The sequence below is a fragment of the Schistocerca americana genome, chromosome 5, assembly GCF_021461395.2.
Source record: "Schistocerca americana isolate TAMUIC-IGC-003095 chromosome 5, iqSchAmer2.1, whole genome shotgun sequence".
NCBI lineage: Eukaryota > Metazoa > Arthropoda > Insecta > Orthoptera > Acrididae > Schistocerca > Schistocerca americana.
Genome location: NC_060123.1, coordinates 218,617,475 through 218,645,087, shown reverse-complemented (window position 1 = coordinate 218,645,087; position 27,613 = coordinate 218,617,475). Strand labels below are relative to the sequence as shown.

At 41.7% G+C, this 27,613-nt stretch overlaps 1 protein-coding gene across 1 annotated transcript in view; it reads left to right on the top strand.

The window, feature by feature from the left end:
• The window catches only part of LOC124615432 (peroxiredoxin-6-like), a 234,719-nt gene that overhangs the window by 7,493 nt on the left and 199,613 nt on the right, over positions 1 to 27,613 (top strand). The window lies entirely within an intron of this gene.

Genomic DNA, 27,613 nt, shown 5'->3' with positions numbered 1-27,613 from the left:
ATTCAGAACTGATGTTAAACATCAACATCAGTATGTGTGCCAACTGTCTTGCCTTCTTGGATATGCTGGTTCACGTTGGCTGTGGCCAGTACTTCGAGTGTAACCACCTGGGTACATCACCTGCTGTTAACAGCTTTCCCCTTTGTGTTTATGGAAAATGAGAGAACGGTTGATGGCGCAGAGCCCCTGATCACTAGTCTTTACAGGCATGTCTTGAATTAAATTCCAAACCTCACTACTGTGTCTCAGCCTGCCGGAGTGGTCGAGCGGTTCTAGGCGCTATAGTCTGGAACCGCGCGACCGCTACGGCGCTAGGTACGAATCCTGTCTCGGGCATGGATGTGTGTGATGTCCTTAGGTTATTTAGGTTTAAGTAGTTCTAAGTTCTAGGGGACTGATGACCACAGCAGTTAAGTCCCATAGTGCTCAGAGCCATTTTGAACTGTGTCTCATGAAGAGAGGGTATGGGACACAGCTGATGGTGATCCATCCATTGGATAGGGACAGTGAAGTCGGCAGCCCGCTTAGTGCTATTCGAGAGGAATTGGCTATGTACTGACACCAGGTTTCACCATCTCGCTTCTGTTGTCGTCATCCAACACAAACACTGCAGCACACTACACACACACACACACACACACACACACACACACCCGCGCGCGCGCGCGCGCGCTGACAGAGGTTACAGTCACCTGCACTTACTAGATATACTTAAAACGCACAACTGTCATACTTCATCAAAGAAAGGTCCCAAGGTACTTGCATGATAGGAAAATCTTACTAGTTGGGCAGCTGAACCAGCACTTCGTGGTCTCTCAACTAACCATGCCTTATGACTTCACTTTATCAGTGCATATGACCCCCTCTGAGCATAAACACACTTGTATTCGTTGTGACATAGAATCAAACAGCACTCGATTGACATTTTCAGAAAATTATTGCCTTGTTGTTGTAATTCATGAAGATTGCTCATTGGAGTCTTGTATGAAAAGATCTCCTCACAAAGATGCTCTATGGGTGATAAATTAGGTAAACAGACTGACAATTCTAAGATCTGTATGATCCTCAAATTGTGGTGTGAATTGAATTGTGGAGTCCTACATTATCCTGCTGGAAATTTTCATTTGGTGTCCTGGTCATGAAGGATAAGGCAACAGCATTCACCATTCTTACCACATGCTGACAAGCATTCAGCACTCTTCAACAATTATCTAATCTGTCCTGTTATCATACCCAAAAGCTCCCCACACCTTGATTCCTGGAGATGGAGAGTTGTGAGTCTCGAGAATGGTCGTTTGCTGTGACCTTTCACTAGGTCACTTACAGACACATTGGTGTCGACCTGAGCGCCATTCTGGACACTACAGAATGCTACTCAATGTCCCAGATGACAATGGGTATGCACCATGCAAATATCTGCCGTTATTCTGTGGTGTCAGCTTGGCAACTCTAGATCTCAGTTCCTGTTTCAGTAACTTCAGCTGTTCGTAGTGACCCACACCCAGTAACACCAGTAAAATCTGTCCGAAATTCAGCTGCTATCTTGCACCTATTCGTCAGACCAACGCGAACGTTTCCGCTATTTACTCAAGGTGTCGTCCTTGCTGAAAGCCACATTCTTGTCCAGAGTCTATTTTGCCACCTCTCGATCTGCATTCAGTGCTCTATTTCAGCCACATGTGCGTTCTGTTGGTGTGCCGCTCTTATGTTTCTCACACATTTCTCAAAGTCTGACAAGCTGCACGTGCATGTCATCTGGGCAAGCTGTTGCGATCTCCACCTAAACAGTTCCAGTAACAATAGACACACTCAGTAGCTATCATTTACACACATTATTCATTATCAGTAGAAATGGCTGTTTTCTGTAGCGAAAATAAACTCATACACGGATGAAATTTTGATCAACGTATCCCACCCAGGCACGGAAATGTTGGAATATCGGTTTGGTAGCGTTCGGCTAAGAATGTCAGTGGTGTAATACTTTCCGTCATTATATCTTCTGAACTACCACAACCTACATACACTTGAGCCTGCTTACTGAATTAAAGTCTTTGTCTCCCTCTACAATTTTTACTCTATACACTTCCCTCTATCGTCATATTAACAATTCCTTGATGCACCTGTATTGTATTGTATTGTATGTTAGCCGGGGGCCTAGAAACGACGGAGAGGCTCCGTCCCCGCCGCAGCCGCAGTGGTCCACAACCCCACGACGACTACCGCAGTCCACTTCACCCCTCTGCCGCCCCACACCGAACCCAGGGTTACTGTGTGATTCGGCCCCCGGTGGACCCCCCAGGGAACGTCTCACACCAGACGAATGTAACCCCTATGTTTCCGTAGTAGAGTAATGGTGGTGTATGCGTACGTGGAGAACTTGTTTGAGCAGCAATCGCCGACATAGTGTAACTGAGGCGGAATAAGGGGAATCAGCCCGCATTCGCCGAGGCAAATGGAAAACCGCCTGAAAACCATACACAGACTGGCCGGCTAACCGGACCTCGACGCAAGTCCGGCGGGAGGATTCGTGCCGTGGACTAGGCGCTCCTTCCCAGTCCGGAAAGCCGTGCCTAAGACCGCACGGCTAACCGGGCGGGTTAATGCACCTGTATGCGTCCCATCAACCGATCCCACATTTTAGTCAAGTGCAATAAAGCACTACTTTCTTAATTCGATCGAAGAGAAATTTACATCGTGTGCACTAAAGTTCTAAACAGATTAGCACTGTGACAGACAATTCAACTTGCTAGATCGCCGATCACAGCAACCCACAACCTGTTGCTAAATATTGACACGCTTATAAGGGTGTCCTTTTTATTTTTACCATAGCAAATAACTTTTCGTCCAAAATGAAAATAAAACATCGAACAACTAAATGTTACTTAGCTAAGAGGGGGACGTTAACCAGCAACAGTACCTTTCTTGTAACTTCATTCAGCTTCTTTTAAATAGTAACCTATCTTATTTTTTCGGTAATCCACTTCCTCTCTTCAAGACCTGTTCAAAAACTTATCGCAGCGTACTATTTACGTCAGTATGGCGTTATTAGAAACGTAACACAACACCGACTTTGTCCGCCCTGTACTGGCACACAGTGTAGGTACTTGGCGTAATCTAGTAGTAGTAGTAACTTTATTCATCCGTAAATCTCTTTCTACAAGGACATAGGACATGCCAAAGTGTTTATAAGTTAAGACTATTTTAAAATAAGCTAATTCGTGTACACATACATCTACAGACTTCTAGTTAGAGACAATCATTAGGTTTACTCCCGGTATACAATACTTATTTAAAAAAAAAAACTTATTAAATAATGTAATGCCACACTCTTTACTCATATCTCACCATCAGTCACTGAATACACCATACACACATTCTTTCATAACACTTTACTCACTATACACACAAACACGCACACACACACACATACACACACACACACACACACACACACACACACACACTGGTGATCTCTGGGCCGTTTCCTGTACCGCAACTTCCCATTTGCAATCCTGAAAAACTGAGTCAGTATCCCTCTATAATGAGTGAGATTTTGAGCACAGAAAGAGGAAGAGGTGTTAATATTGTGCTATGCATAGCTTGGGGGTAAGTATTTCCAGAAAAGGAAAAAGAACATAGTGTAAAGGTGTTATGTGCAATGTTGGATGTTTTGAAATCATTATTGTTATTTATTTGTATAACTTTTTTTACCAAAGCCCTACTCTGTTTTATCTACGTAATTCTTCAATGTATAAAATATATTGCATAACAGGTACTTTTTAGCTGCCTTTTTAAATAACTCGTCAGCTTGCTGGAAATGTCAATAACCAAATGGTAACACAAAGAAAAAGCACACCGGTCATTCAGTCTCCCCGCTTTCTTCTGGTAAAGTACTCTGTACATCAACGAACAGAAGGTAGAAATGCTACACATCGTTCAAAAGTACTACGGTACTGTATGTTATGCATCCGTATTTTACATAAGAAAATATTATTATAATTACTGTTCTGCTAACTTATATTCTCCGTAGATAATTAACATTTCTACCTTCTCTTCGTTGGTGTACATCATGCTCACACAAACCTTCAACTTGCGACGGATCGAAATTATTGTTTGTTGTCAGGATTTAATTTTATCGTTTCAGTCTTTGGTAATAGCAGTCAGAAAGTAAGATAAGTCAAAGAAAAGGAAGTGATAGTTATCATATCATTGTAACTAAAGCTTATGTTGGTGGATACGTTCTATAAAAAATACGTAGTGTGTCCAGCCATGCAAATATTCGTACAGAGACGGCAAAGATCATCCACGCACCTTTTGCCGACAGCAAAGCTTCGGCGCGACAGAGATTATCCTAGACGAACTGGCCGCTAGAAGAGCAACCGACGGCTGAAAGATTTTCTATTTTAATTGTTAAAGAATAATGGTAGTGCCCTACATTTTTCTGAATTAATGGTTCAACTGTGATACTAATGAGGTTTTGAGTGAGTCACTATTGAGAAGCCGACGAGATAGTGAGCCGTAGTCGGTAAGACAATATATGCGTTATTGCATTTGAATTAGGACATGTTTACTAGCGCAAACTGTATCGAAACTGTGTAGAAAATTCAGCGATTTTGTGGAAAAACTGTAAGAAATTGTTCTCGGTATGAGCTGTGTTTGAAATGCAAAGTTGGAAGATTGCGATAGCTTACCTCGGGAATGATACATATAATCATTTTCTAAATGTTATCAGAGTCGGGCTCCTCGTGACATTTGATGAAAGGTCAAGTGATTTTAAGTTGGTACTGCCTTAGTCAAGAGTGGCTACGTACGCTGTGTCAGTATTTGATAGTACAATTCGTAAGTCTTTATAAAGATATCACTAAAGTTTGACTTCGTTAATTTTGTCTGAAGTGGTCCGTGTTGTGTTGCCTGTGATATTAATTAGTGAACACGCCAGTGGATTTGGGTCTTGCAAATCGTTAATGGAGATTTAGGAAGACACGCTCTAAGTTGTGATAGGACCGCTGTTGTCCTCTATACACATAAATGATTTCGCGGACAGGGAGAGCAGCAGTCTGCGGTTATTTGCTGCTGATGCTGTGGTGTATGGTCATGCGCCGAAGTCAAGTGACTTTAGAAAGATACAAGACAACTTAGACAAAATATCCAGTTGGTCTAACGAATGGTAGCCAGTTCTAATTGTGAAAACGTAAGTTAATGCAGATGAGTAGGAAGAGCAAACCTGTAATGTTCGGATACGGTATTACTACTGTCCTCTTGAGACAGTCAAGTCATTTAAATATGTGGGCGTAACGTTGCAGAGCGATATGAAATGGAACGAGTATGTGAGAACTGCGTTGGGAAAGGCGAATGGTCGACATCGACTTATTGGCAGAATTTTAAGAAAGAATTGGTTCACCTGTAAATGAGCCCTCATTCTGGAGTACTGCTCAAGTGTTTGCTACCCATATCAGGTCGCACTGAAGGAAAAGATGGAAGCAGTTCAGAGGCGGGCTGCTACAGTGTTACCGGTTGGTTACAACAAAACGTAAGTGATACGGTGATGCTTCGGGAACTGAAATGGGAATACGTGGAGGGAAGCCGACGTTCTTTACGAGAAATATTATTGAGAAATTTTAGACAACCGGCATCTGAAGCTGACTCCAAACGATTCTACTGCCGCCAACATATATTGTGCCCAAGGACCACGAAAATAAGGTACGAGAAATTAGGGCTCATGCGGAGAAATATAGATAGTCGTTTTTCCCTCGCTCTATTTGCGAGTGAAGCAGGAAAGGAAATGACTAGCAGTGGTGAAGGGTACCCTCCACCACGCACCGTGCGGTGGCTTGCGGAATACCTTTCTAGGTGTCCATGTAGACGAAGGTAGCTGAGTGTCAGCCTTGGGTATAATTTTTTGAGTATAGAGTTGCACTACGAGGTAGTAACGTTATTGTGTATGTGGAGTAATTGCTTATCGAGCATTATTCCTGAGGCTTTTCCTGATCGGAAAATTAGGCACAGGAACACACGGATTGGAAGTGAGTTATTATAGATAGCGTATTTTGCCCTTACGAGTTGTTAGTGACGTAACCACTGAGACCACATTACCCTAGCTGAACCGTTTCAAAGCGAAAATTCCAATTGCTACCACGTAGTAAAAGTGATGAGTGACAAGTACATTTAGGATTTGCTAGTGGGTACGTGAGAGGCCAACACCTGATGAGGAAGATATTTTGAGAATCTGAAGCTTAAGGCCGACCGAGGTGGCCGAGCGGCTCTAGGGGCTACAGTCTGGAGCTGCGCGACCGCTGCGGTCGCAGATTCGAATCCTACCTTGGGCATGGATGTGTGTGATGTCCTTAGGTTGGTTAGGTTTCTAAGTTCTGGGGGACTGATGACCTTAGAAGATAAGTCCCATAGTGCTCAGAGCCATTTGAACCATTTGAACCTTAAGTTAAGACATAAAGTGGTGAGGCACCAATGACTTATTTTGAGTTTTTTTAATTCTGACATTTTTCCATACTTTAGGAATTTGTAAGTGTTGATGGTATACAAAATGTAACTTACGTATACACGCGATACATATAGTGAGAGAATTCTTTAAAAAAAACCGCTACATTCACAGTGAGTTTGCTTGTGCATTCGCTCTGTTGTATGTGGATTTTTTTTTTTTTTTTTTTTTTTTTTTTTTTTTTTTTTTTTTTTTTTTTTTTTTTTGCAAATGAGCATCCATTTAATCCAGGGTGTACTATAGTATTAGGGGGTAGAATTACCAGTTCGATCAAGCTCACGTTTACTTATTGGTCACACAGTTGCTCGTACAGTGTTTCGCGGAACCCGTGCGTTTTTGCGAGGTTCAATACGATTCTACTGCGCCTCTCCAAGAAAGAATACCTATTTTATTTATATTTTTCTTGATTTCCTTATATATTGAGACGAAGTGGTGCCTGAACCTTTTAATACGGTTAATTACGTGAACATTTGTAGTCTTGTATTCCGGCATAGTGCAAACTGAAACCGGTTAACTGTATGATCAGTGTGCATTTTCCTTGTACTTCCCATTGTTTTCCGTCAACTCCAGAAAGTGGACGAGTTACGTTGACCTCAGTACCAGTACTGTGTGCAAGTTAGATACTTACTCGTTCCACAGATCATTTCAAGATTCTTGTATCGAAATGATGTGGAACAAGTCAGTTTACAGGATATGAATATATCGTTAGTGTTAACAGTATTTAAGTAGAAAAGAAATTCGTCAATGGAATAAAGGGGTTGTCCGTGAGAAATGATTTTTAGTTTAGATTTAAAACTTGACATTTTATGGTATTGAGCAAATGACCAAAAATTTTTGTTGCTGTGCATTGAACTCCTTTCTGAGCCACTGACAGTTTTAATAATGGGTAGTAAAGGTCATTTCTCACTCTAATAGGTATGGACGTGGATGTTCTTCGCAAATTGTGATGGATTATTTATAATGAATTTCATTAGCAAATATATGTATTGCGACAACACACTTAAAATGCCTAGCTTCTTGAAGAGGTACCTACATGACGTCCGTGGGCGACCACCACATATTAATCTTACTGCTCCCTTTGTTCAATCATTACTTTCTTTCTAAGTTATGAGCTACCCAAGAAATTATTCTGTGCGACATCACTGAATGAAAATATGCAGAATACATCAGGAAGTAAATTCGTTTATTTCCAAGATTAGCAGTTACACAAAGAGAAAAACTAGCTAAACTTAATTGTTTGAGAAGCTCAGAAATATGCTTCTTCCAGTTCCAAGTTTCATCAGTACATACACCCAAAAATTTTGTGCATTCTACCCTATTTAGTGACTCCTGCTCATCTGCTACGTCAGTTGTTGATATGATTCTATTTGCAGTGCAGAGTGTGTTTTTTCAAAATTTTACGATAGTCGTTTTTTTGAGAACAGCTTCATAATTCTTTGGAAAATATCATTTACAAACTCTTCTGTTACTTTCGCTCTAATGTGATTTATTACAACACTAGTATTATCTGCAAAAAAGAATAATACTGCTTGTTGAATGTAAAGTGCAAGGTTATTCACATACATAAAAAATAGGAGTGGACCCAAAATTGAACCCTGTAAGACTCCCTTCGTCGTTTATCAACATTCACCACAGCTTTCTACCTTTCCAACAATGTCTGAACTATTTAGCACAACTTTTTGCATTATGTTTGTTAGTATGATTCTATCATTTGTGTGTAAGGCTATTGATTCCATAAAACTTAAGTTTTTCTAAGAGCGTAACGTGATCTACACAATCAATAACCTTGGAAATACCATAAAAAATATGAGTTGGGGTATTTTATTATTTAAGACTTATACTATTTGATGGGTGAATGTACAAATAGCTTTCTCGGTCAAGCATCCCTTCTGGATCCCAAACTGCGACTAACGAAGTGAATTGCTTCCACTTAAGTGTGAGACTGCTCTTGAGTACATTGCTTTTTCCATTAGTGTGGAAAAAGATGTCAGTATGAATACTGTATTGTAACTGTTGAAGTTTGTTGTCACCTTTCTTATGAAAAAGTTTAACAACTGCATTTTTTACCTCTGAAAAATTTCCTTTGTGAGCGATGCATTACATTATGACTCATTAAGTCTGAACAACATTGGCAGAATGCTGTTTGAAATTCCATGAACACTACACGAGCTTTTGTTTTTAGAATACTTATGATTTCTTTAATTTCAGTGAAGAATGGTGCTGCTTCTAGTTGATTAAAGTTTTGTGGAATCACATTTTATTGTATTCTCTTGCTCCTGCAACCGAACCATTTAATCCTATTTTTGTTGCTAAATTTAGAAAGTGATTGTTAAAACAACACACTACTTGTGAATTATCAGTCACAATATTATCATATAGTTTATTTTGTTATGGTATGTTGGACACTGAATGTCTTGTCTCCCATTTGACAATATCGCATATACTTTTAATCTTATTATCTGGATTATTTATTTCCGTCAGGGCATGTATATTTCCGGACGTTTTAATGAATTTCCTTAAAGTACCACAGTTTTTTTTTTGTTGCATGCAAGTAATGTTGGATCTTGGCTTACCTTTACATAAATTTCCCTCTTCCTTTTACATCAGATTTTAATTCCCATAGATACATCTATATCTGCATGTTATTCCACTAGCCACAGTACAGTACGTGGCAGAGAGTATCCTGTACCAGTACCAGTCATGTGCTTTCCTGGTCCGTTAGCAGACAGAGCAAGGGGAAAACGACTGCCTATACAACTTCCTATGAGCCCTAGTTTCTCTTATCTTACCTTCGTAATCCATACGCGATATGTATGTTGGCGCCAGTCAGCTTCAAATGACGGTCCTCTAAATTTTCTGAGTAGTGTTTCTCGAAAAGAACATCGTCTTTCCCTCAGGGATTCCCATTTCAATCCCCAAAGGATAACCATAACACTTGCGTGTTGTTCGAACCTACCGGTAATAAATGTACCAGCGCGCCTCTGCGTTGCTTCGATGTCTTACCCTAACCATACGTCGTACACTGAAAAGCCAAAGAAACTGGTATAGGCACGCATGTTCAAATACAGAGGTATGTAAACAGGCAGAATACGGCGCTGCGGTCGGCAAGGCCTGTATAAGGCAAAGAGTGCCTGGCCCAGTTGTTAGATCTGTTACGCTGCCACAATGGCAGATTATCAAGATTTAAGTCAGTTTGAACGTGGTGTTATAGTCTGCGCACGAGCTATGGGACAAAGCATCTCCGAGGTAGCAATAAAGTGGTGATTTTCCCGCACGACCATTTCAACATTGTACCGTGAATACCAGGAATCCAGTAAAACATCAAATCTCCGACATCGCTGCGGCCGGAAAAATATCCTGCAAGAACGACTGAAGAGAATCGTTCAACGTGGCAGAAGAGCATCCCGTTCCGCAAATTGCTTCAGATTTTAATGCTGTGCCATCAACAAGAGTCAGTGTGCCAACCATTCAACAAAACATAATCGATATGGGCTTTCGGAACCGAAGGTCCACTCGTGTACCCTTGATGACCTCACGACACAAAGCTTCACGCCTCGCCTGGGCCCGTCAACACCGATATTGGACTGTTGATGACTGGAAACATGTTGGAAGGTTGGACGAGTCTCGTTTCAAATTTTGTCGAGCGGATGGACGTGGACGGATATGGAGACAACCTCATAAATCCATGGACCCCGCGTGTCAGCAAGGCTATTCAAGTTGGTGGAAGCTGTGTAATGGTGTGGGGCGCGTGCAGTTGGAGTGACACGGGACCACTGATATGTCTAGATACGACTGTGACAAGGTGACACGTACGTAAGCATCCTGTTTCATCACATGCATCCATTCATGTCCATTCTGCATTCCGACGGACTTGGGCAATTCCAGCAGGACAGTGCGACACGCCACAAGTCCAGAATTGCTACAGAGTGGCTCTAGGAACACCTTTCTAAGTTTAAACACATCCACTGGCCACCAAACTCCCCATACATGAACATTATTATGCATATCTGGGATGCCTTGCAACATGCTGTTCAGTAGAGATCTCCATCCGCTCGTACTCTTAAGGATTTATAGGCAGCTCTGCAGGATCCATGGTGTCGGGTCCCTCCAGCACTACTTCAGACACTAGTCGAGTCCATGCCACGTCGTGTTGCGGCACATCTGCGTGCTCGCGGGGCCCTACACGATATTAGGCAGGTGTACCAGTGGCTTTGGCTCTTTAGTGTATCATACACGAGTTGGAAAACTGTCTACTGGAATTAGAGTGAAGCGCCCAAATAATAAGTCTGGTTCATTTTTCCCGTCCGAATTTTGTAATAAATCTACACTGAAGTGTCTACAAACTACTAACCGTTTCTTCTTGTCTGACTGGTAGCTCAACAACGAATCTGTATTTCTCATAAACAGCTGAAAGTTTCCTAGATGGGATATGTACAATCATAACTATCAAAGAAATATTCTGCCGTAACAAATCACAAGCACATGCTAGTAGGTTTTCAGCAGCACAAAAATTATTTATTTCAATATTTTTGATTTTGTGTCCAAATTTTACATATGTGACATCTCCTTTTTCCATGTTAACTGCACACGAAAATGATGCAAGTCTGTAATTCTGATATTTAATTTCTCCATCGCTGTAGTTTTTTGACGTCCAGAGAAGCGCAGCATATCCATCACTTCAGTACTATTCACGTCTCCTACGCAGACAAGAAAGCTCATCTATCTCGGTTTCAACCCTGTAATGTTCTGATAAAAGAAATTAATTTTATTTTTCTCGAAAATATTATGGTTCTGTTCTGCTCTAATTTCTTCCAATACCGTCTGTCTGTAACCTGACTCTGACGTGAAAAAATGTGCTACTCTGACTCCTGTAATCACAGAAATTTGTCTTGTGTGCTCGTGGTCCCCCATAGACCTTTTGCAAGATGCCCAGCTAATCTTTTCCTCCCGTTCTATTCTGGAACTGGCCATGATTTGTGTATTCTCGTCTCCAAAATGCAACAATATGCACGGTGCAGATAGGTATGAGACTTTGTTAGTCAAAAGCAATTCTCTCAGTTCTTTGTACATGCTGCTAAAAGCCGTGTTAGCCCGGGGCTGGTCATGTCACTGCAAAACCTCCACAAGCCCCACACGAGTATGTGCTGCTGCTGTTCTTATTTCCTCCAGGCCGCCTTTAATGCTAGATTCTTGCTCCTTAGCCCCTTCATCAAAATCTCTACATAGAGCCCACGTGTTCTCTGTCACTTGCCTAAGCTTGGCCAACTATTTTATGTGCAAGTTAAACTGATTGTCAACCGGAATTTGAAATGTTATTTATGAGATTTTCTCTTGTTGCTTATTAGTTGTCACCTTCTTCCAGCTCGGTGCTGACTCTTTCCCCCTTTAACCTATCTAATTCAAAATATGCCATTTCTAATTCTGCTGAAGGGCACAAACCTTTCTTCCCTAGTACAGGAAAGTCAAAGTCACTTTCGTGTTACGTTTTTAATAACGCAATTCTAACGAATATAGTGCACTGCGATACGATTCTGAACAGATATTGAGGAGAGGAAGTGGACTACGGAATAAAAAAATATGGACGCTATTTAAAAAGACATACTTGTATTCATATCTTCATAGCGAACAATGTTACAATAAAGAAAATCATCCTAGTTAACTTCCCCATTGGTAGCTAAACACATTTTGATTGATTCTGGACAAAATTTCATTTAGGATGGTCAAGATAAGTAGAGAAGCAAAACGATTCAATTCCTAAGTAAATATTTTTGCTTCAGTCACACCAGAGCGAATCTAAATTATTAGAATATTCCTCTGATTATATCAATATTCCGAGAAAACTGTACAATACTTTGTGGAGAATACGTTTAATTTTATGGCTAGATTACAAGAAAAAAAGATTCTAGTCCCATTAAAAAGAGTTCTCAACCTCTCCCTCCATTGACGGTTAAGAGTAACTTTTTGTTTGTAGTAGGAAGAGACTTTCAGGTAATATGCATTACAGAAATCGTACAGGACAGAAATCATTTCAAAAGTCCTAATGGACCACCAATGCTACGTGGAAAAACCATGCACCAAATGCATTAAAAGTCTGGAAAGATACACTCCTGGAAATTGAAATAAGAACACCGTGAATTCATTGTCCCAGGAAGGGGAAACTTTATTGACACATTCCTGGGGTCAGATACATCACATGATCACACTGACAGAACCACAGGCACATAGACACAGGCAACAGAGCATGCACAATGTCGGCACTAGTACAGTGTATATCCACCTTTCGCAGCAATGCAGGCTGCTATTCTCCCATGGAGACGATCGTAGAGATGCTGGATGTAGTCCTGTGGAACGGCTTGCCATGCCATTTCCACCTGGCGCCTCAGTTAGACCAGCGTTCGTGCTGGACGTGCAGACCGCGTGAGACGACGCTTCATCCAGTCCCAAACATGCTCAATGGGGGACAGATCCGGAGATCTTGCTGGCCAGGGTAGTTGACTTACACCTTCTAGAGCACGTTGGGTGGCACGGGATACATGCGGACGTGCATTGTCCTGTTGGAACAGCAAGTTCCCTTGCCGGTCTAGGAATGGTAGAACGATGGGTTCGATGACGGTTTGGATGTACCGTGCACTATTCAGTGTCCCCTCGACGATCACCAGTGGTGTACGGCCAGTGTAGGAGATCGCTCCCCACACCATGATGCCGGGTGTTGGCCCTGTGAGCCTCGGTAGTATGCAGTCCTGATTGTGGCGCTCACCTGCACGGCGCCAAACACGCATACGACCATCATTGGCACCAAGGCAGAAGCGACTATCATCGCTGAAGACGACACGTCTCCATTCGTCCCTCCATTCACGCCTGTCGCGACACCACTGGAGGCGGGCTGCACAATGTTGGGGCGTGAGCGGAAGACGGCCTAACGGTGTGCGGGACCGTAGCCCAGCTTCATGGAGACGGTTGCGAATGGTCCTCGCCGATACCCCAGGAGCAACAGTGTCCCTAATTTGCTGGGAAGTGGCGGTGCGGTCTCCTACGGCACTGCGTAGGATCCTACGGTCTTGGCGTGCATCCGTGCGTCGCTGCGGTCCGGTCCCAGGTCGACGGGCACGTGCACCTTCCGCCGACCACTGGCGACAACATCTATGTACTGTGGAGACCTCACGCCCCACGTGTTGAGCAATTCGGCGGTACGTCCACCCGGCCTCCCGCATGCCCGCTATAGGCCCTCGCTCAAAGTCCGTCAACTGCACATACGGTTCACGTCCACGCTGTCGCGGCATGCTACCAGTGTTAAAGACTGCGATGGAGCTCCGTATGCCACGGCAAACTGGCTGACACTGACGGCGGCGGTGCACAAATGCTGCGCAGCTAGCGCCATTCGACGGCCAACACCGCGGTTCCTGGTGTGTCAGCTGTGCCGTGCGTGTGATCATTGCTTGTACAGCCCTCTCGCAGTGTCCGGAGCAAGTATGGCGGGTCTGACACACCGGTGTCAATGTGTTCTTTTTTCCATTTCCAGGAGTGTAGAATATAAAGAAAATTTGGAAGAAGAAGAAGAGATGAGTCACATTTGCTATTGAAGTACATTCTCGCTCCTCACTCAGCCAGAATTATCTAACAAGTTAGTTAAGTATATATGAGACATTAATCATAAATTAAAAATAAAACCCAAGTAAAATCCAGATACTTCCAATCTACAGACGGTTTTTTAAAGTTTCAATTAAAATCTAGTGGCATGTATAATGCTGAAGACAAAGATGTCTATTTTTCTAGCTAAAATTGAATGTGGTTCGCTGTTAAAATACTTAGTGTCAAAGATAAAGTCTTCATTTTTATTAACATTAAGCCACTAAACTCGTTACTAAAATGTGACAAGCTAACATACATATCCACAAGCAAATCATGAAAAGACGGACTGTAATCTGATCGTACTACATATTCACTTCTAGATCTTGGGATATGATCTTTGGAACATGAAATTAATTAAGAACATAAACAAAAATTAGTATTCAGTTTTACAGTACTGTGTAAATGTGGAAAAGCATTCAGTTCCTGCATACAGTGATGGGCAAGTTTTAATTTAGGACTGCTTTAATGCAAGTATTATTGTTCGATGCAATAATAGGAATTACATCTACATCTACATCCATACTCCGCAAGCCACCTGACGGTGTGTGGCGGAGGGTACCTTGAGTACCTCTATCGGTTCTCCCTTCTATTCCAGTCTCGTATTGTTCGTGGAAAGAAGGATTGTCGGTATGTCTCTGTGTGGGCTCTAATCTCTCTGATTTTATCCTCATGGTCTCTTCGCGAGATATACGTAGGAGGGAGCAATATACTGCTTGACTCTTCGGTGAAGGTATGTACTCGAAACTTTGACAAAAGCCCGTACCGAGCTACTGAGCGTCTCTCCTGCAGAGTCTTCCACTGGAGTTTACCTATCATCTCCGTAACGCTTTCGCGATTACTAAATGATCCTGTAACGAAGCGCGCTGCTCTCCGTTGGCTCTTCTCTATATCTTCTATCAACCCTATCTGGTACGGATCCCACACTGCTGAGCAGTATTCAAGCAGTGGGCGAACAAGCGTACTGTAACCTACTTCCTTTGTTTTCGGATTGCATTTCCTTAGGATTCTTCCAATGAATCTCAGTCTGGCATCTGCTTTACCGACGATCAACATTATATGATCATTCCATTTTAAATCACTCCTAATGTGTACTCCCAGATAATTTATGGTATTAACTGCTTCCAGTTGCTGACCTGCTATTTTGTAGCTAAATGATAAAGGATCTATCTTTCTGTGTATTCGCAGCACATTACACTTGTCTACATTGAGATTCAATTGCCATTCCCTGCACCATGCGTCAATTCGCTGCAGATCCTCCTGCATTTCAGTACAATTTTCCATTGTTACAACCTCTCGATACACCACAGCATCTTCCGCAAAAAGCCTCAGTGAACTTCCGATGTCATCCACAAGGTCATTTATGTATATTGTGAATAGCAACGGTCCTATGACACTCCCCTGCGGCACACCTGAAATCACTCTTACTTCGGAAGACTTCTCTCCATTGAGAATGACATGCTGCGTCCTGTTATCTAGGAACTCCTCAATCCAATCACACAATTGGTCTGATAGTCCATATGGTCTTACTTTGTTCATTAAACGGCTGTGGGGAACTGTATCGAACGCCTTGCTGAAGTCAAGAAACACGGCATCTACCTGTGAACCCGTGTCTATGGCCCTCTGAGTCTCGTGGACGAATAGCGCGAGCTGGGTTTCACATGACCGTCTTTTTCAAAACCCATGCTGATTCCTACAGAGTAGATTTCTTGTCTCCAGAAAAGTCATTATACTCGAACACAATACGCATTCCAAAATTCTACAACTGATCGACGTTAGAGATATAGGTCTATAGTTCTGCACATCTGCTCGACGTCCCTTCTTGAAAACGGGGATGACCTGTGCCCTTTTCCAATCCTTTGGAACGCTACGCTCTTCTAGAGACCTACGGTACACCGCTGCAAGAAGGGGGGCAAGTTCCTTCGCGTACTCTGTGTAAAATTGAACTGGTATCCCATCAGGCAGTATTTACACAGGACAGAAATAAATTAAAAACGGACCAGTCTTAACCTACAGGAAATCAGTTCAAGGTACAGAAGTTATAGGTTAGATAGCTGCAGCAATAAAGCAAGTAAGATATGATTCTGGTGGTGGGCGTACAAGGTGGCAATTCAAAAGCAACGAGAATTCCTTTTCTGCCAACAGTGGGGAACAGAGGAAATGAACATCTGATGTGGTCCAGCATATGAATGCCATTTCCTGCGCTTTCATTTTTCTCCTAAGTGCAGAGCTAAAACTACAACGTAAAAGCGTCACTCAAACTTATCGAACCACAAACTGGTTCCACTAGAAGTCATGTATGCATTGTTCTTTACCCAGAACTATTAAGACGATTTACAGTAGCAACACTAACAGTTGTTTATTGCATGTTGTATCCGCGGACGTTAACAGTGAACAAGGACCCTTTTGTTTACTGCTTGCTGTAGGCCATTCGCAACACCTAAGAGCTTGCAGTAGAAGAGATGCATTTCACAGTAGCGAAGAACAATAAATTCTCATAGCTCTTACGGTATGCATTTGAGGGCCGATGTTTACTGTTTTTTGTCTTGTTTTGATCCATACGACTACAGCTCAAAATACGGTATACTATTTCTAACACCCTATATATTCGAAACTCACAACTGAATGCAGACTGCCAACAGTCAGACTAGATTATTAGTGTGAAATACAGCAAAAATGCTGTTGATCCTGTTGATAGAACACCAGCGTAACGACTACGCTTATATCGCTACCAAACGACTTTCAGCCCCTCCAGATCTGAGGAAGACTATATTTGCGGATCTATGTATATGTGACGTTTTTTTCTTGTTTTATTGACGACCAAAACCTTTCAAATATTTCACATCGCATTTCATTGTGTGTGTGTGTGTGTGTGTGTGTGTGTGTAATGTGTTTCTGTGGGTACTCTAGTTTCACTGTTGGCTGGCGCAATTTCAACCAAACTTCCTCTGTATATGACTTACTACCACGAAAAAAGTAATTTAGGCGCAAGACATATTAGAATAACCGAAAATAGCTATACTTATGTCGGATACCTAATTTTCTATGTTATTGGGCTAATTTGTGAGAATCACGATTATACAGGGTGTTTCAAAATGGATACACACGTTTTAAGACTTTGTTTAATTGGTTACATTAAACTTACAATTACAAATAATACATCAAATTAAAGAGCAACTAAAACAGTTTCTCCTACGAGTGTTCAATGTGACCACCATTCGTCACACATCGAATCGAGAGGCGAGCTCTTCCCAAACTTTGATCAGTGTGTCGGGAGTCATTGGCGCGACAACGCTGTTTCTAAAGTCGGGTAGTTCGATTGGTAGCGGAGACACATATAGGCGATTCTTTACAAACACCCGAAGGTAAAAATCGCATGGCGTCAGAGACTGTGTGAACGTGGAGGTCATGAAAAACAAGCCCTTGGCATCCGGTCCCTTGCGCCAGTCCAGCGGTCAAGTACAACGTCGTTCAACCAATCGTTTACTGAGTTACGTCAGTGAGGCGGTGCACCATCTGGCCGACAAATGAAGTTCTGGGGTTCTGCTTCTTCCAGTTGAGAAAGACCCATAGTTCTAGCGCGTCAAGATAAGAAACACCACTTACAAAAAATGTGTGTGAAATCTTATGGGACTTAACTGCTAAGGTCATCAGTCCCTAAGCTTGCACACTACTTAACGTAAATTATCCTAAGGACAAACACACAAACCCATGCCCGAGGGAGGACTCGAAACACCACCACTTACAGTTGCTCCACCGTAAAAGAAACGCCAGTAAACTTTCTGCCGGGATATGACACAAAAAACATTCAACTTAGAGGTCTCTCTTGCAAATGTACCATCTAGTTGCGATTTGCTGACCCCCAGATGCGCACATTATGTGTGTTCACATATCCCACTTAGGTGAAATGTCGATTCATCACTGAATACGACGCTACCCAGAAAATCTTCATCGTCATACAACATTTCGTTTGCAAAATTGGCGTGCAAACTGGAGTCAGTAGGTTTTAGAACTTGTAACAGCGTAAACAATAAGGATGTAATTGTAAGCGTCTCCTTAAAAGTCCCCACACATAAGTCACTGGAACTGCTAATTCACGACTAGCCTTCCAAACTGATTTCTTGGGGCCACGCGCGAAAGACTCTCTCGTTCAACATGTTCTTCAGTCACTCTTGGATGTTCCATAGTCTTCCCTTTGCGCGCAGGTACACAAACAAAACTCTTTGGGTTGCTCTTTCAACTAATGTATTGTTTATAATTGTAAGTTGAATGTAAGAAATGCTGCAGAGCCTTAATACACGTATATTTATTTTGAAACACCCTGTTTTTAATCTCTAGAGGTTTGAGAGAAACTTCTTTTACTCCGAGAACTTCAAAATGTTTAACAATAACCATTCGTAACTATGTCGCCCAAGCAGAGTTGCCTCACTGTGCAATGTTTCAACTTTCATTCTTCTGTTGGCACGGTATTCGTGTTCCTCGTCGATTTCCGCTTTCAAACTACAATGAGCGAGAAGTGTTGAGGTGTATGCAGGTAATTGCATCCGCACCGGATTTGTGAAGCCCGCTACTCTGACTAATACGTATTCCAGCTTTCGAGCTCTTAATAAAGAATTTCTACTTAAAATTAACCAATCAGTAAAGTATATCATCATTGTAAAAGCCTACGCGAAAAGAAGTGGCACAGTGTTATTGTTCTATTTCTTCTGAAGGCTTGCAAACATACTTTCCGTTAGTTTGATTGCTTCACCTGTTCCTCATTTGGAACACGCTATTTACAAGATGTTGATCAATAAGTTGCATAACATGAATTTTTGTCCTATATACTGGTGTTTTCATTTGTTAATATCGTACCACGCCAAAGCTAGCAATATCAACCCCTCTGGACTACCATGTGTTAATGGCACTGTTGGCCATTAAAACTGCTACATAAAAACGACGCAAACAACTAAATTTTACTTATTATGCATACACAGTGTAGTAAGAACAGTATATGATTAAATTTGTAGATGATTTGGTGTTAGACAGTCAACGAATTCAGCACACAGAGCTATCATCTCTTACAAAAATAACGGCTCTAGCCGTGCTGGGTATCACACCGAATTGGACTTGGATGACATCACTGACGCCTTTCCACGCTGCTTCAACTCTGTGCCAGAGTTCATCAATCATAGTGGTTGGACAGCGATGGTGTGCCCGTGGTCGCATGACAGCCCCTTGGGAACCCGTGATAAAATGATTTCACTGTGTGAGACAAGTGGAGAATGTGATGGCTGTAGCAATAGCAGAAAACCCACTGTATCAGTGTAGATTAGGACACCGTGGAATGTTGTATTGTCCGAAGATCACGGTGCCACAGCACAGTCAGCGACCCACATTAATACTACAGACATTAGCAATGCCTCACGACAATCCGCAGTGATGAATGGGAGAGACTACAGAAGACACACCCTCACTCTCAGCACAGAGGTCAATATAGAGCGCAGCATGGAAGTACTTTGCCCAGTTCGTGACATCAGTTGAAACAATCAACATCATCATGTAGACTAAATGGTTCAAATGGCTCTAAGCAACATGGGACTTGACATCTGAGGTCATCAGTCCCCTAGACTTAGAACTACTTAAACCCAACTAACCCAAGGACATCACACACATCCATGCCCGAGTCAGGATTCGAACCTGCGACCGTAGCAGCAGCGCTGTTCCGGACTGAAGCGCCCAGAATCGCTAGGCCACAGCGGCCGGCGTGTAGGACTAAAGAGTTGTTGAAGTCTCAGATGGTAATGTACTTTTGTAAATGTTGAGCACTGTACTTCAAGAGAAGAGTTGTAAAATTAGCGCAGCAAGTGGTGCATTAATAGTCAGTGACAGTTGTGAATTATCAAGCGCTCCTGTGGCAAAGGACTGTATCATGTTAAGTAAATCTTTTTATCTTTCATGTAATAAAGTGAATAATATTTCGTATGTCTTCCTGATATTTATTGATACCATCAACAGTGTCGGAAACTCCCCTAAACTCTGATTAACCACATTAAGATTCGTGAGCTGCTCCCCTATTGTCTCGATTCCGTCTCTCTGAATCATTCTACGTACTCCATCTGCAATTACATTTTCCGTGCCCCTTACAAGCTTGACTTCAAACTGGAATGCTGAAATCCGAGTAGCCAATCTTGTTATCTGACCAGTACGTCTATGGCGGACCAAAGCTCAACTCAAGGCTTGATTATCGGTTTCGAGCAGGAATGCTTGATGCTCGAAGTAGAACCAAAACTTGCCAAAAGTAAAAAACGCGGCTAGTGGCTCAGTTCGTACACAGAATGAGCGATGACAGCCCATGAGAGGCATAGGATACAGGTCGCCTGCCACACTTGATATTCTTGCAATTGGAGAGCTGCAACGTGAGTCTGCAAAGCAATGGTCTAGACAATAAATTGCTTATCAAAAGTCAAAATCGCCAACAATGGGTGACACTCCAAAACGTCCCTATGCCTTTCGGAAGTAGTCTTCTGAGACTTCCCCCATTCAAAATTACGTCCCTTTTTTTCGCAGTTTTTTTTTCAGAGGAATGGCTTTCTGAGCAATATAACGAATGAATTTTGAAAAAAATAAACAAATAAAAAAAAAAGATTAACCATATTAGATTCTTTGGCCGTGAACATTCTCTGATTGCCTTAATCCGGCTTGGCTCAACCCTAACTTAATCTGCAGATACCATACGCCTCGAAAACACCATCTCGGCCAACGCAAGCTTAACCTTGCTGGGTTTCACCGTTAAGCCTGCTCTCCTTTATCGAGTAGAAAATTCCCTGAGATGATGCACATGGTCCGCCGAATAAGGGCTAAAAATAACAACATCGTCTAGGTAGTTTCTTCTTTATGTAGATAGAAGTCAACGGAAACTTCATATGCTTACAAAATTTAAACGTAAAATAGTCTTTCCCAATTTGACATCAATCCGGTACTGAGTACAACATTTGAACCTAAAATAAACTCCGCGGTCAACCCCTGAGCTATTAGCATATTAGATAACCCAGGTAAAGTCGCGAATATGGCGTTTTAACTCCGTCCAACCTAAGACGTGCAATGAACTAAATGAGCCCTGATCTTTGAGATAGGATCCATGTTCAACTTAGACGACATGGATCCTGGGTGTTGTCTAAGTTGAACATAGATCCTCTATAGATTGATGGGATTGGAACCAACCCTCACCCAACACGGCTACATAACGACCATTGTCTAAAACAGCGTAGAGTGTCTCAGAACTAATTTCGTAGCATAAGGACAGTGTCTAATTCCACTGCATCTCGCCAACCCCACCTAGAGCTGCGATTGATCCACTCCTCCGATTTGTGCCCTTGCAGTGCCGTCGCCTTGATCCTCCATTATCCCGTTTCCTTCGAGGGAAATCACATCTTAAGAGTCCCCGACCTTCACAAGCAAAACAAATCACGTGCCTCATGCTTTGTGAGGCGCTGCGTTTTGGGAAGCCTACCCCCCAGTAGCCGCTTTACTCCCAGCCTCCCAACAATGATCACGTACCTAATCTCTGCAGCCTGATTAACCAAGGCTTCCGAACTCATGAAGCTATTGAGTGGTTGGGCTAACATGATTCGGGATCTGCCCAGTAGATTAATTCCGTGTACAATGGTCGACACCACCTCATGTTCAGTACATGTATGAAATACACAAGGTCCTTGCTGTTATTTTTACTCTGTCCATACAGTCGGGAAAGAATGCGACATCACATTGTTCACGTCTATAATGCGTATCAATCAAACGTTTCATTTCCCTAGCGGGGATTATCTATTAGTAAATCTGTCTATGAAACACTCAATGTTTCCCGCCTTGGTATGGCCCTTGCAGCTCGCTGAACTAGACTTCGTTTTACGCATCGCTCCAACATCTGCAGGATTGCGACAGCCAGGAGTCCAAACACTTCTCTCTGTTCATTAAGAAACACCAAAAAATACAAAACTTGCATAATATCCGGATTTGTATCGACCTAAGGCGTCTCTCCTTTTATCATTTTCAAAAAAGATGAGGCAATTTTGAAAGCTGTTTGTCCCACTGGCCAGCGTCTATATATAAATCCGCTAAGTCCTGAAACTGACAACCTTTAGCGTCGTGTTCCGTGTTCACTATGGGTCTATTCCCCTGTACCGAAGCTATAGACAACACGTCATTTAGCTCCAACTCTATCTGCACAACGTTTGCCTGGAGTCATAACACCACATCATTTTCCTGCCCTACTTTACACAATAACCTCAAATATCGCAAACGATTTGTATAATACGCTTCCATTACCTGCAGCCTTCTCATTTGCGACCGGAGAGGGACTCTCCTTTCCAGAAATTTAATAAACGAATGAACTTGTTCTCCTAGTATCTAGCGAAGCTGTTGGCTCAGCGCCGGCTCCATATTTGCATGGATCTTTCCGTATATGGTGACTTCATATGCTAATTCGTGTCTCTAAATTCCAAATCCACCCTATACTGGGAACATCTCGAAGAGCCATACCTGCAGCAGCACAAGAGAGGAAAGACACTAATCCTCACAACTTTTACTCAGCATGTACACGACCATGCTCTGATAACATTTGCATGGTTTGATTTAGAAATAGTGTAGGCCGTGGAACTTTATTAGAATAGCAGAACTGAATGCACAGAATTCACTGCAATTTTCCTGGTATAAATAAAAAATAAAATGAAAAGATTTTCCTAACGGCTTATACACAAGAAATATGCATGGTATTAAGGACAACAGTAATACATTAACAATAAAAAAAAGTTCAAAGACTGATGTTCAGGCAGTGAAATAAACTTTAAAAGAAACCAAAGGAAGCAGTGAGATCACTAACAGCTTCCAAGTGCTACCAAGCGGTGCTGCTTTCTCCTTTCTGTGTCTGGAAGTGTCTTCCAGAATGTATCCTCCACATGTAGAGAAAATCGACACAGAAAGTGTAAAAATGGAGTTAAAAGAAAAGCTTCATATTTGTGGTATAAGGATAGGACACAAAGATAGAAGCAAGAACGATACGGCATGGCATGCCATTTGCTGTGAATTATTTTTAGATTTCGCAGAGCATGAAAGTAGAGAGAGAAAATTGGTTGATAAATATTTCTTTTCATCTCTTCGTTAATGTAACAGTATTCTGCGGTATAGGATCAGTCGGAATTGCAACAGAATGAGTGATTTAGTCTCCCCAAATGTATTATGCAATCGAAAATTCGCAATGATGTGATGTCTTAGGTATTCACGCCTGAATGATCGATTTTTGGACACCGGGAAACATTACTCACTGTCGGTATGACGCCTAATATGTAATTTGTCAGTTGCAGTGAACATCCACTATAATTTCTTACGAGGTGCGACAAAGGATTCTGATCCCACGGTCGTTTCGTGAAGAAGTGCAACAATGTTATCGATTCCTTCGCGTCATGTGAATTAACCCTCATGATCGCCGTGGGCAATTACGCCTCCAGCCGCCAACCGTCTTCCTCGTGGCGCTACACAAGCAAGCTGCTAGCCGGATTCCTCTACGTCGCGCTAGCTGGAGCCGCCCTAGATGTATTCAGTGCCGTCTCGTCCGCAACGAGAAGAAAATCCAGCAGAATGGCGCCATTCCCTGAACGGGACGGTACCTCCACCGTGCCGCGAATGTCGGGGCACAACCACAGTCTAATACATACATTTGCGACGCACTGGTGTGAGAGTTGTTAGCGTTAGATAGTTGGAGCGACACTAACGCTCCAAGTGCTGATTAAACAGTTACCTGAGTCATAAGGATAAAGTTTGTTTTTAATTATTTCTCTACTTAATTAACGAAACAGTTATGTTTTGTGTTGCATGCTTTAGTGAATTACCAAGAGACATAAATTATCGCGAAAGAAATGTGAAAACAGCCAAATTTCACTAACAGAATGACAATAACTGAAAATTATTCATGAAGAAATACTTCCGAATATGTGTACGCTTTCGGCTTCCTCCACTGAAAGTAAGAGAATGTAAAAATATATTTCGTGCCTGAGAAGCATATATTTCTATTGTTATCTGCCTTTATTATGCTATGGACTTTTCTTTACAAATAAGAACTTTTTATGGAGTAATGATTCACCCATTCTTACACTTCACTCGAATTTCTAATACATTAGTATTTTTCTAAATGGTTTTGCTAAAAAAGGGAATACAGTATATTGAAGATTCTGGCCGTTAGTGGTTAAGACTTAGCAACTACTGTGGATTTGTTTTCTTCTGTGTTGGTAAATAGTTTTATTTCGTTCGACGTTTTATTATTACGTCTCTGTGACTTTCCCTTCAGCTATGGGTGTGGGTGCTTATTTTTTACGTTAAATGATGTAGCTCTTACGTTCAGTACAGGTTTCCTACGTTCCACATTCACGGATTTAAATGAAAGTGTAGCGAGCAAAATTTCGCGTTGTTGGGTAGATGTACGACGACTTTCTGCCAACGGCATGTCTTCTGGTGTTTACTAGCTTTTTTGTGTTATTAAAGGGAAACGGCATACTCCCGTAAATATCTGTACATTACAAGAGAATAGGAAATAGAATGTCCCGTTAGGTATCGTTTCATAATTCCCAGGGTCCTTAGGAAACTAAAGAGTGACAAATGTGCTGTCATGTTTTAATTCTTGTCGATTTTTGTTGCACTAAATACGCTCCCTATTGTATTAACTGTGTTACGTATGAATATAAACGATACTGTTCGCACTGCCATATTGAATTCGCAAATTTTGGTAGCTGGCCCCTTGGTGCGCTGTTGTCGCAATGGGTAACAAAAATCAGAAGGAGTTTTGCGACTGTTATGTTAGACTGTGGCATAATTTCAACTGCCCTGAATACATCGTGAGGTTTTCCAATGTTTTCTGCGATTGTAAATAATCCATCTTTACTGTACTGGGACAAAGATACTTGAGGGCGCTGCACTAGTAGTGGATAAGATCCTTGACTCTGATTAATATACCCACTGGTGTGCTTGATCGCCAGTCAGTTGTACAACGCTTGGGCATTCTCATAAGGGGCGTAGTAGCGAGTGTTAGAGAAGAAGATTTGATATTTATGAACTGGGGAAAATTATCTGGAATACCTTACTGTGGAGCTTTTTTATTGATTATGTTGGAGAAGATTTTTGGAAGAATATTTCAATGTAAGCCGTGCACATACAAGAATGAAATGTATCTCAGAACTATCAACTGAAGGAAATCTTTGTCCTATAGATAAGTAATAATATTTACGTTTTGTGTTAGTTTGATCTCTTTCCTTTTCGACAATAATCGTAGTTTAAATTTTCAAGAAAGATTTTATTTAGAGTAAAACTCTCCACCATCATTCGTACTAGAGTTTAAAACATTTTGTCGTGTCTCGATTGCACCTTGCGCCACACGCAGCCATAGATTACTTCTGACAAACAAAGAAAAATTTAGAGTAGATTATTTTCCCTTAGCTGCTGCAGCTGTTGGTTTGAGTTTGCTTTCGATTGCGTCTGTACAAAAGAGCCTGCTGAGCAGGGGGTAAGTTACTTTTGTTTCGAGGGAGATACCACTTTGCATTCTTGGGAGAAGACAGTACGTCGTCAGAAACTGCAGTGCTCTACTAAGTAGACGGATTAATTTCCAGTGATCAGTGAAGATAACATTAAACAGTTATTTTCTAACGAGTTGAGCAGTATTTTTATTCTGTGGATACTTCAAGTCAGAAATTTCACTTCATGTTATATAACTTTGATAGTATTGAGTTTCAGTTAAATAGATTTCGCCGAATACACAGTTAATTTCTTTTTAGATTTAATTAGAGTCATTTTCATTATTTAAAACCCAGCTTTATTCTAAGATTAAGGTCTTTTTCCCGAGACGGTTTACATGGACAGCAAAAGGCCAACCAACAGTCAGTTTTGCTCAGTAGTTGAATAAAACTAAAGCACACGTTTCTTGAGAAGAAAGTTTTTGGAAAACGAATATCCAGTACTTCACACATAGATTAATTACTTAGAAAGTTTACAACATTGATCAACCGATTTTGTGACTGCGTAACTAACCCACTTTCGAACTTGCTGTATTGAGAACTACCATTCAGTGCTGAATTTCATATGTACTAGAGGCAAACCGTATGTAATGACTTATTATTAGCACTAAATTCAGTGATGTACGAAAAACGTGTTGTGATGACAGCAAGAAGAGATAAAGGTGACAAAGGCATTCGAATCACTTTACAGAAAAATACAATTAAGAAGAAGCAACTTCTATCCTCAAGCATGCATCATGTTGTCAATCCTATTCGATTTTTGACCAACAACAAGTGAGACGGACTTTTTCGTTTCTTTTACGTTAGTAGGTGAGAGGAATGAAATAATCTTTAGGCGTGATGCAATAATAAATCCGACGAAATTAAGCCGCAGTTAGCTCTTTCGGCGAGAGCGTTAACTTTGCATGTGAATAAAAAAGCAACCTTCATCGAATGTGTTTGCTTGAGTTATCATTTTCTAGCACCGAGAACTGGTCACATTACGGTGGACTGTAGTTAAGCGTTATCTCAGCGTTGGGACAACATGTTTGCATAGCCCTGTCTGGTATGCAAACACGCTTTTAGCATCGCAGCAAGGTCAATGACGCAGCATCTACAGTCTCTCTCTCTCTCTCTCTCTCTCTCTCTCTCTCTCTCTCTCTCGCTCTCCCTCCCTCCTACCGCTGAGCGTGACTCGCACTCTCCTGTACACCACGGGTGTTATCTATATTCCGCCAACTGAACTTTCACTACTGATAACATTGACAGCCAGACTTGCTACATTCCAGCGATAACAGCAAAACAGCTTACAGTACTGATAGTGAATATAATAAAAACTGATCTGTTAACATAGCTCTTGATTTCTCCCGAGAAAAAGATAAAGTAACAGCAGATAAACATTCCTTAACGTCGAAATTTGTTTGACTATGATAACACACTCTCTAACACCATTTTTACTATTAAAGTCTCTTTACCATTGTCGGCGCTTATAGGGAAAGAAATACCTGTATGGCGAGTCGAAAAATTAAAATCGTCAAGACGTATTTTGGAAGTAGTATTGCAAATTCACGTGCCCTGCGAAATTATATTGTGCTTATTTAATCTATCACATGATTCGCCAAAGTGTGGCCTGCGCTCACAGTTGGTGCACATCGACAGCGCAGAAAGATACGTATATAGCTTCTTTTCTGTGTTTAAATCATAGATTCTAACTTACTTTGCGTGTGAGTTTCGTATGGGAGGTGTAATTTCGAGTTTTAGTTACTGTAATCGTAAATTCAGGCAGATTGTAGCGCAGTCGTTAGGCATTTGTCTTGTTTTGGTACGTCAGTGGCACTTGTCTGTCTAGTAGGCTCTCAGAGACCAGTGTGGCCTGAGCTCCCAGTTGGTGCACATCGACAGCGCAGAAAGATACGTATATAGCTTCTTTCCTGTGTTTACCTCGTAGATTCTTATTTACATTGCGTGTGAGTTT